Genomic DNA, 11,941 nt, shown 5'->3' on the forward strand with positions numbered 1-11,941 from the left:
AAACATCTTGTTTTGATAATGGTTTGCCAACAATAAACATTAGAGTTCTAAATACATAAAATTCTAAGTCTTTAGAACCTAACAATATCAGTTTGCAAAATTTTTGTAGTAAAATTATTGTATTTTAAACATTTTCTTATTTGAAATAAATCTTACGATGCACACACAAAATTGAGAAACTGGAATTTTTTATTTATAATAAACGTGAAACTGGAATGTTAATGTCCAGTGTTTTAGAGTTGCCCAACAATTTCTAAGTACGTGTATTGACAAATGTCACAAAAAAATTTGTTTTAGGTCCACACAAGCAACTACAAAAGTTTTTTCTACCCAAAAAAACTAAGAATGTTATTATGAGATTGTCAATACGTACGTTAGATGATATTTAATAATTATTTATATATTACTGTTTTTTAAAAAAAAATATGTAATAATCATCCATAAATTCATTATCAAAACTACGCAACACACGACCTTAACTAATTTATATATAAAAATTCAGGGGCTACAAACCAATGTTATGAATACCGTTTCGGAGCCCGTTTCGGTTTGTCTATTGGAATGAAATATTTCGGTACCGGCCTATTTCGGCGTACCGTTTTAGACCGTTTCGGATTAACACAAATAAATAAATATAAATATATAAAAATATAATATAATGGATTTAATATATTTACTTTAAAAAAATTTTCTCAAATAAAGTTAGTATTTGGTTATTAAAAAATCATTTGTTGCATTTTTGTAAATAAAGTGAACATGTTGACTAATTATAACTAAGAACATTCTTGAAATAACTTTTCCCATTTCCCAAACCCACCCACGTGAACCTCTCCATCTCTTTTTCACCTACTCCATTTATTTCCTTTGTCTCACACACTTCTCAATGTTCTTATTCAAGAGTTTCAACTTTCAAAACTCTGGAGCCTCACCACTCACCACTCACCAGTGCTCTGTCTCGGTCTCTCTTCTTTGTTCTAATTTTTGTTTCCTCTAATTCTTTCTTTCTCTGCTGTGTTTGTTTCATTTTGTTCTTCATTATTGTTTTTCATTCTTGTGTTTTTTCTTCTCCGTTTTAAACAGAGACAAAGGCAGTGGAGTTTATTTTTTATTTTTTTTTTATTTCTTTTTCTGGTAAGGCAGTGGGCGGACATGAAATTTAGGGGAGAAGGCCAAAGATTCATACCGGCCGAATCTTTAATCTCGGCCGGTATTGACCGAAACGGACCGAAACTCCCGAAATAGCCCGAAATGGGCCGAAATTCCACCCGAGGTGGAACAGGGGTGGTCTCTGTTCCGGTTTACTCACCGGTACGAAATATTCCGGCCATTCCAGCCGGAACGGAACGGTATTAATAACAATGCTACAAACTAATAATATCAATACATTAAATTTATGAATAAAGTCAAGTGACATAAAAAATTTCACTAATTTTTTAATAGATCAAATAACATGTTGTAATTGACGCAAAAATAAAAATTGTGTGTGTGTATATATATATATTGATGAACAAAAATAATATATTTTGATCAGGGCCGGCCCTAGACATTTTGGGGCTTAAGGCGAGAACTAAAATGGGGTCTTTTGTTTAATATTAATAACAAATTTATCCATTGATCTTTTTTGAAACTCTTTTTTTTTTTTTTTTTTTTGAGAGAGAGAGTTTCAACCTATATATGGCATCCCCTCCTGATGATAGTTCTTTATCATTAGATCAAGACACCAATCAGTTTTTGATGTAGACGGGGATTGAACTCCAGATCTCTTATACTACCATCAGAGATTTTACCAGTTGAGCTAACTGTAACCCATTTTTGAAACTCAATTAATTTTTCTTCGTTTTTCCTTTTTTTTTTAAGTTTTTTTTATATCCAAATGCATATTTTCTAGTAGACATTTCTAATCAAAAAATATATTTATAAAGACTAAAATAAAAAATAACTTTCAAGTATAGATTTGAAACTCAATTAATTTTTCTTCGTTTTTCCTTTTTTTTTTAAGTTTTTTTATATCCAAATGCATATTTTCTAGTAGACATTTCTAATCAAAAAATATATTTATAAAGACTAAAATAAAAAATAACTTTCAAATATAGAGCAAATGAGAAATAGAACTTGATTTATATAAAAAGTATTGTTATAGTTTTACCGAATAATAACAAGTTTTTAACAATCTCAACCTGCATAAATAAAGATTTATTCATTATATTACCATTAACTAATATATATATAAACACAAGATTAAAATTTAAAAAAAAAAAAAAAAATTAAGCACAGTCATAACAAAAGTACAAGCCCAACCCAGCCAAGAATCCTGCCAAGATGGCCACACAAGTCTTATTAATAAGACCCACCCACAAAAAACATAAAACAAATCCCATTACACCTATAACCCAAAAAAAAAATAAAAAATAAAATAAAAAATAAAAAAAACTTGAAGGCCCAAACGTGAAACGTCCAACCACAGCCTAGCCCCAGTCTTAACAAATCTAAAGTAGAAAGCCAAGCCTTATAACTTATACCTCAAAAGTCAAAACCCATTCTGTAGAATGCCAGAATCAAAATGCAGCAGCGAAAAAAAAAAAAAAAGGCAGTTGGCTCGGCAGTCCTCAGTCCTCAGAGTTTTCAAATCAAATGCGATCGGATGAGTTAGATCGGAGGAAGCTTGAGCCAGGCAGCCAGCAATAGTGGAGAGAAAGAATGAGAGAGGCGGAGAGCAAGAGTTGAGAGAAAAAAGCAGAGCAAGAATGAGAAACAGAAACGGTAAAAATTTTAGGGATTTAAGGTTTTTTATTTGTTTTGATTATTGATTATTTTGTGGTTAATTTCTTAGATTGGATTTGTAGTTTATCTTGTTGAATTTTGATTTGTCTAGAAGATAATGATGTTATTTTTGGGACAATTGATTTTATTTAGACCAAAAAAAATTTTTGTGCTACCAATGTTTAACTAGGTATAACAGAAATTTTGTTTTTTGGTCAAAAGGATGTGCCGGATTTTTTTCGATTCATTTGAAACCAAAATTTTTTTTTCCCTACTACCCTTTCTTTTCTAAAATTTTGGGACCCCCTTCCACTTGGGGACTTTAGGCAATTGCCTAATTGGCCTAGTGGAAGGGCCGCCTTGATTTTGGTAGATCATGAAAGTGATATTACATTAGTTATAACTTAACACCTATAAGTTGTGAAGACACATCATTTCCCTAACATGATTCTTTTTCTTTTTAATTCACTATTCTTACAAATATACCTTGCAGGTTTCAACAACTTATCTATAATCTCTTTATTCCATATAAATAACATTTCAGCTTTTTCTCTTCTTTTCGACTCAAACTTAAGAGAAAATGCCACCTTCCTCACGTTTGGAATGGACGATCTTGGGAAAAACTCACACATAACTCTTTGCAACTCCCACAAAAGAAAGTTCATTATAGCTTTGACTCATCTGACATTTCCTTAGTCATTTTCTTCTTTTACAACTTTATCAATATAATAGCTCTCACTGCACAGTACTGTACTAAATTACAAAAACAAACTTTGAAGAATAGTGGAAAAATATTACCTCTCTTTGACTCTTTTCCAATGTCCTCTCTTGGTTTATCATTGATTATTTTCTAACAAATGTTATAAATTTCTCTTACTTTTCCTCAAAGCAATGATTTTCTCTTGAATTGTAATAAAATTTTTTGTTCTTGAAAAATTTTGCAAGCCATCATAACTCATTCCAAGGACAGTAACCAGGAGCCAAGAATGTTATGCCAGTTTCTGAAAAATCAAGACAATCTACCCAAAGTCCAATCATAAATGGAGCCTTTTGACAACGAAACAATGACAATGGTAGCCAATTTAGTGAACTACTCATTACAAAAAAACCCTGTTTACACCGGCGTTTTCTAAACCATACGCCGCTACAGGTCCCATATCACCATCATCTTCTCCTCAAAAGATGAAGCTTTAGGCTCCAGCAACATTGAGAGACAACTACAATGTAACCGTTCACATTAAAATCAAACTACAATGTAACCGTTTACATTAAAATCTCAATAAGACTTTCAAGGGAAGAACAACACGGTATTCATGCAACAACCTGGAATCGCAACTTAAAGAAAATTTTAAAATTAATGAGCTATCATGCCAACTATAAATAATGTCTTTTTCTTGAAGTTGATTTACGCATGTGTCCGCAAAACCTTAATTTTAACAAAATCTTAGTCGCATTTAAATAATTATTAATTACTAGCTAGCTTGTAGTCCGTACATTTTATTGGTATAAATTTTATAATATTATTTTTTAGGTATACTATAATCCATCCTAGCAATATATATTATTTTGACTTTAAATCACAAACAAAATATTATATTAATCTTATAGCATTGGAAAAATAAATAATGTCATTTTTCAAGTAAAGTTCTTCACAATCTCATAAAAAAATTTGAATCCGTAGTTCAAAGTTATATCTATAATCCCAATAAGAACTTCTAAATTCAAATAGTTTTATTGCTTGCTTATGGACTTCATGCTTTTGCTCATAAAAGTCTTATATGTCCAAATTTGTCAATAATCATGCATTTGGGGATATTTTTTAATCTCATGATTTTTTTTTTCTAATTATAATGTACCTATGTAGAATATGGTTTAAATTAAGAGTTCGACTCTTTGTTGGATTTGGATAACAAAGGAATTTTATTCCTTTTGGGTTACTGTTGTTTGAAGTTATCAAGTTCTATTAGAAGTCTTGTCTACTACTTAATTTGGAATTCTTTTTGGAATATGAGTGATTCTCCTTTTGTGTGTGGGAAAGAAGTCTAGTTCTTCTTGATTTTGGATATGCTAGCCAACTCAAGTTTCCTATATAAGTAGAGTGCTGCTGCGGCAAATTTAGAGAGGGTGGTGTGAGAAAAAGAGGCTTTCTCTTCGTTTGGTTATTTGATATTTGTGGATTGCAATTTGGAATAGTGAGAGAGGTTTGTTACCGCTTGGTTTTGGTTTTGCGATTTGGTGATTTGCTCTCTCTTGATGCGTTGCAACTTTTGGATTTGCTTTGTGGCTCTCTCTTTGGTTTGTGTGCAATTGGTATTTGGTATTCATATTTGATATTTGTGAACCTTTGGTTCTTTGATTTGTATTTGTAAGAGAGAGTTATTTAGGTGTATTTGGGATTTGAGTTTGTGAGAGTGCCTCTACACCAATTTGTATTATCCCAAATTTGTTATAGTAAAATTTGTTCATCGTCGCCCGTGAATGTAAGTTATTGCCAAACCACGTAAATTCTTGGTGTTTTGTGTCTTTTTTTTTTTTTTTTTTGATTAATTTTCTTTGTTCCTATTGGTAGTTTGAAGATCTTTCATAAGCCTAAAATATTTTCACAATCAACTTGGTAATTTGAGCTTCCGCTATTTTACAACAACCTAAACATATCAAAACAAAATGCTTATAAGATTCCAAAATCCAAAAAAAGGAATGCATAATGCAAATTCATTTAGAGCAAGAAAATACTAATGAAATAATCACTTCCACTGGTGTTTGTTCAACTACAATGCTTTGCCCTAAATATAGATTTTTCATGCCTCTAAGTTGAGTCGGGTGGGGCAAAGGGCCATGCTCGGCTCAGCGGGTCGGATCTTAAAGCAATTATGGGTAACCTATTGTTGGATGGCCGATCGAGTTAGGTCTCAAATTAGATTTTAGGAATGTGATCTAAATATCAAGCTTGTGGTGGACTATTTGAGCACAGGTTGGATGTCACTTGTTCTGTGAAAATTCTCTATTGGAAACTCCATTAATAGGTCTTATTTAGTTATTTGATTGAGGTTTTAGTGAGATAAATATTTTCATTTTGAATATAGATATGTTGTTGCCGTGTTCCTTTTTGTGACTGTTGGATTGTATTATAAATTTGATTTGTTATATATGAATGTATTTATCTTTTAAACTTGTATCTGTTCATCATCCTGATTTTTGTAATGAATTTGTGCAGGTGATTGACATGCTATGTGGTATTGGGTGCCTAAATATAGAGGATGAACTCAGAACTTTTTCTTTTTTTTAATGAGGAGAAGGGGTGTCACCATAAAGCCAACGTTCAACTCCTTTCACATTGTGGGATGTCCCACATTGATGCCTTGTATGGTCAACTTTGTTGGAACCTTACTACTGTAGCTTTGTTTTCGTTATATTAAGTTTATATATTTTTCCACATCTGACATATGATTGTATCTTCATGGTCATTTAGCTTATAATCTAGGTGAAACCATAGAGGAACTTAGGATTGTGTGGGAGAGATTAAGATCCCTATCTGGGCAGTTTTGTCCTAATTAAGTTAACTGCTTTAGAAGAGCCAAAGGATGTTGACACCATCAAAGTGGTGGAATTGGTAGAGAATCCCTGAAAACTTATGAACTACTTACCATAGCAATGTCAGAAATTATCTCAAGTCCATAGATGAGGAGGAAGTAGATTTTTCTGATGGTGAGTTGACTACTGTAAAGGCAGCCTTCCTTACTAGATAATTGTAGGCACTTCTTTTTGCAACGGAGAACTCACAAAAAGAGTAAAACCGTAGTGTTAAATAACCCAAAAGTAAAAATTCTGTTCTTACCATTCAAAGGAAATAAACACCGCTTTAAAACAAAATTAACTTCATCATGATCAAAAAGACAAAGAATATTTAGATTGGACCCGATCGTCCAATGATCAAGCCACATCAAGAACCAATGGTTAATATGCATCCAAGCGCATTAATGCCTAAACCATGTGATTATAATGAATTGATCCTTAATTGGATTACTTAGAACTAATTTTATGTCAAAATTCCATTAGTTTATTTTTTATGATAAGGATGTAATTAAAAGTTTTAAAAATAATCATAAAATTTAGACATAAAGCATGGATTTTAATTCTTTGACTTTCCTTCTTTGAAAATGAGAGGGAAAATCAAAGATTAAAAGATAGGATATTTAAGATAATGTTTCGTTTGTTTAGTAGCTTTAAAATACCTTTAAATTTTGTAATTATCCTTAAACAAATCAAAAAGAGAGATAGAGAGAGTGAGAGAGAGAAACCTGCCAAAATACAAAGTTAGACACAAAACGTGCCCAAGGCATAATAGGTGCAGATCAGAACCTTGTCACTGAGGCACGAGTGTTGATCGGTACTCATAGCTTGACTTTGAATTCAAACGTGCCTAAGGATAAAAAATATATATACAAAACAATAACTGGAGGGAAATAGTGGAGTAAAAATTATGCTATCTACTCCATTTCCCCTCTATAGACAACACCATTCATCATCAAACAAAAGTTCCAATTTTTACCTTCTTTCACACTTGAAAGGAAGGCATTTTGTGCGGTAAGAGAGTTATTATAAACTAAAAGTAGTGAGGTGTTGCAGAAATCTTGAGAGAAAAGCCTTGACAAGGACATTAGAGCATCTTCAATAGGCTATCTAAAGCCTTATTTGGAGAGCAAACACAGAAAAATCAAGCTCCAACAGTCTCTCCATCTCTTTTTTTTTTTTTTTTTTTTAGATTGGCTACAGTAGCTCTCTTGAGCTAGAGAGAGCTGTAGCAATTACTGTAGCTACTCCAAACATATTTCACTCTTCAAATAATCACTGGTTGAATAAAATAATGATTCTTTCTCTGTCATCCCTTTTCTCTTTCGTTCTTCACTCTCTCTTGCTTCTCTATCTCAACGATTACAAACTAAAACATACCACAATCAGATAAAAAACACAAAACCCAATCGAAAGATTTGAAACACAAAAAAATCTTTCTCATAAGCCTAATGAAATCCAAACAATAAAAGCAAAAAACTGCATTTTGTCGATGGTAGGGAGGAGGACAAGTGGCTGTGGAGGTGGAGCAAATCGGTTGTAGAGAAAGACCCATCTGTACTGCATGAACTACATGCTCATCTCACTTAGGGGTGGCAAAGTAAGCCTAAACCCATTTTCCCACCCAAACCCACCCACTATAATTGAACCCAAACCTACCCAATTATTAGTTTGGTTAAATGGGCATCAACCCAATTAGACCCAATGATTATCAGGTTTTAACTAAAAATCCATTAAACCTCATTTAACCCAGAAACAATATACCCAAATTTAATCCAGCCTTTCCCATTAAAAAAAAAAAAAAAACCCTCTCTACGATTCTCCGACGCCGACCTTCTCTACATCATCACTTTCAAGGCCAAAGTCGTGATCGTCAACGGCATCAGCCACGTCAAGGAGGGCGACAAACCGTTGGACCCGTCAATCGGAAGAGACTACATGGCCAAGCCGAAGAAGATTGTTTTGAGCGTGGCAGGGTCTAGGGTTTTAAGGAAGGCAAAGGAGGAGTTTGGGGCGCTAGGGTTTGTGGGGTTAGGAGGGTTTGGGAATGTGAGGTGATATCTTCCAAGTGAGTCCGAATCGTCGAGGTGTGGTAGAGATTCCAATCGTAGCTCGAGATTTGACCGCCATGAGCGATCCAGATCAATCTGTCGCCGGCGGCGGCTGTGAATGCCGAGGGAAGTCCTTCGGAGGCAGGACGGATGGTGGAGACGATGAAGGCGTCGATTCCGACGAAAGGAGGAGGAGATGTCGCCGACTTGAGATGCGATTCGATGCCGTGTATGAATGGAAAGGTTTGAAATTGGAGGTGAATGAGACTGATTTCGGGTTTGGGACTCTGTATGAGATTAAATGCAAAAGTAGTGATCCTGAGGAGGCCAAGAAATTGATCAAAGAGATTGGAATTTTCTTGGGAAAGTTAGAGAGGGAAAAGAGAATCCAAGAAAGTGTTGGGACTTCACTTTAATGGCATTTTGATAATTTTGATAATTGGGTAATTGGATAAGTTGGGGTTTACCCGTAATAATTGGGTTGGGTTAAATTTGGGTTAGAAACAATTAGTTAAATGGGTTTTAATGGGTAAATGGGTTTTATATACCCAATCCAATTATGTCCATCCCAAACCCACCCATTTGACACCCTTAATCACGCTCCTCATCCTCTTCCTTAGCCTCCTCTAGCACTCGATCTCCATGATCGTCTTCCTTGCCATGTTTGTCACCTGGTCTTCCTCTCTCTGGTTTTTTTTTTTTTTTGGGCCGAAATCCTTTCCCTATTTAAGTCTTTGAGTTTGAGATGAAGATATTTTTTATTCTTTAACTTTTGGTATGTGATGGAGAATTGGTTTGTAATTATAGGTGTGTGTGTGTATGGTGGAAATAATGGGTTGTAAAAAGTGGTGTGTACATGTGTGGTGGAAAATTGGGTTAATGATAATTACAAAAATTTTATGATCAGATATATATATATTTTTAAGGGATGCTATATCCATAATATTTTCACAATATTTTTACAATAAATTCTAAATAGTAGGTTGTTATAAATAGGCAAAAAAGTAATTTAAATTGTAATTCAAATTAAAACCAATAAGAACTTACCACATGTGATTTGTTATGAAAATGTCTTTTTTTTTTTTTTCATTTTAGAAAAAAAAAATCTTGTGATAAATTAGTGAATAATAATGAATAAATAAAAACTAACAACTCATGACTATATTAGGGTCTGTTTGGTAAAAGTATTTAAATATAGTTTTTTGTTTTGTAATCCATAAAATAGTGGGTCCCACACTTGAATTTATTGTTTGGCTAATTTTTTCTAAATACAGTTTTCAGAAAACTGTATCTTATTTTCTTGATTTAAAACAAGATTTTGAAAACAGCTAAGAAGGTGTTTTCAGAATACAAAAAATGTTTTTAATGACATAGTTGTAATTAAATTGAAAACAGTAGACCCCACGTATTTATCCAAACTCTTTTATCTCTTAAATTAAGGAGTTTATCTTTATCACAAAAAGAATTCTCATACTTCAAATTTGAAACTTATCATTAAAAAAAAAAATTTGATGAGCTCTATTCCCTTATCATTATCCACCAAAAAAAAAAAAGTAATTTACATATTCTACATGTTACTTTTTATAATTTTTTTTTTAAATCTCAAAAATAGAAATGGTCTTCCAAACAATTATTTTTTGTTTTTAGTATTTTAAAAATTGTTCTTAAAAATGGGAGCCAAACACGTAAAATATAACAATTATTATCTGAAAACTAATTTCAAGTTCAATTTTTTGAAAATTGTTTTTATACTGTTTTGAAAACAAAGATAAAAATGCTCTAACCAAACAGGCCCTTATTTGTTATCTCAATTGCTTCAAGAGATCCATTGAAAAAAAAAAAAAAGACCAACCACAATTTTAAAATTTTTACCCATTGAGAGTAAGAAAATATAGTTGGTGTTAAGGACATATTTTGTGTAATTGGCTAATCATTTGACAAAATGCACTTTACTTGTAATTGGGTAGATCTAGGATGTGTTCAAATACTTCAAGAAACAAGGTTTCAAGATCAAGTGTTGAAGTCATCAAGTCTGTCCAAGAAACAAGTGAAGAAGTGTTGAGTTTTTAAAACTCGATAGCTGCTCAACACCTCTTGACAGCTAGGCTATCTATCAAGCCTCTTAAGGTGTTTCTTATCGCAATCTCGACACCTTCTCGATAGCTGGTCGATCGATCGAGAAAGTTCATGTCCCTTCGATAGCTTCTCGACAACTGGTGGATCAATTGAGCCTCATCTCTTGTGTCTGATGTTTTAATCCTTGACACCTGGCTCGACACCTTCTCGACACCTTATCTGTCGAGCTTTATGAATTTCAGATTTTTAGATATGATTTTCAGCCCATGATGACATGTATGTATAGGGTTTCTTTTCTCACAACTCTAGATCTATATAAGGCTTATTTTAGAGGTCGTCACATAAGAGAATATAAGGAGAATATATGCAAAAGGTGACTGATGTCTTATTCTCTCTGAAAAAAGCTACTATGTTTTTGCGCCTTAGGGTTTTGTAACCAAGTGCTTCTTATCTGTCGAGCTTTACGAATTTCAGATTTTCAGATCTGATTTTCAGCCCATGATGACGTGTATGTGTAGGGTTTCTTTTCTCACAACTCTAGATCTATATAAGGCTTATTTTAGAGGTCGTCATATAAGAGAATATAAGGAGAATATATGCAAAAGGTGACTAATGTCTTATTCTCTTTGAAAAAAGCTACTGCGTCTTGGCGCCTTAGGGTTTTGTAATCAAGTGCTTCTTAATCTTCATTGTTGATGAAGTGAAGAACTTTGCAGCCAACATCTTCTTCTAGTTGGTGATTAAGTCGCGTACGAGGATCCGCACAATTGGTTAGTCACGTACTGGATTCGTGCATCAAAGGGTGGCATTCATATATTGAAGAGTTCAGAAGTTCTGAAGCGGTAGAAGGTTTCTGCTGTGAGTTCATCTACGGAGATTGTAGAGTCTAGGGACAAAAGTTTTGTACTAGATCTGAAACTTCTCTTTTCTATAGTGGATTACTTTTCGGGAAGGTTTCCCCTAGGTTTTTTACTGTGAAACTAGTTTGTTTCATTGGTTTTCCTGGGTCATCATATCTTATCTTATTTATTTTTCCATTGCATGATTTTGACATGATATTGATGTTTGTTTGTTTTAACAAGTTTTGTTAATAATAAATCTAATTAACAACTTAAATTTAAAAGTTGTTAATTCTATCAACCGGGATCTAAATTTTCCAACAGTTGGGAATAAATAAAGAAAGATTAAAAAAAGAATAAAGAAAAATTAAAGAATGAATGAAAAAATAATATTTAAACAAGATAGAGAAAAGATAGAGAGTCTGTTAGAAAGTGTATTTGAAAAAGTAAGTGTATTTGAAAAAGTAAGTAAATAAAATGTTAATATAACTGTTCACTCTCCAAACAGTACAAAAATTTGGAGAGTCTGCTGGAGATACTCTTAAATTGTTTCTGTAACCTTACTCCAGTCCATACACATGTTTACACACATGTATTAATATTATATCAAATTCTTTGAAAACATTTTATCAAGTAAACAATAGC

At 32.9% G+C, this 11,941-nt stretch overlaps 1 long non-coding RNA gene across 1 annotated transcript; it reads left to right on the plus strand.

Moving 5' to 3' along the window:
* The first annotated feature begins 2,559 nt into the window (after nt 1-2,559).
* Nucleotides 2,560-6,204, plus strand: LOC126706965 (uncharacterized). Its single transcript, XR_007648775.1, has 2 exons — nt 2,560-2,760; nt 5,975-6,204. It is a non-coding gene; the product is annotated as an uncharacterized LOC126706965 (long non-coding RNA).
* The last annotated feature ends 5,737 nt before the right edge of the window (nt 6,205-11,941 follow it).

The sequence above is a fragment of the Quercus robur genome, chromosome 11 (assembly GCF_932294415.1).
Source record: "Quercus robur chromosome 11, dhQueRobu3.1, whole genome shotgun sequence".
Taxonomy (NCBI): Eukaryota; Viridiplantae; Streptophyta; class Magnoliopsida; order Fagales; family Fagaceae; genus Quercus; species Quercus robur.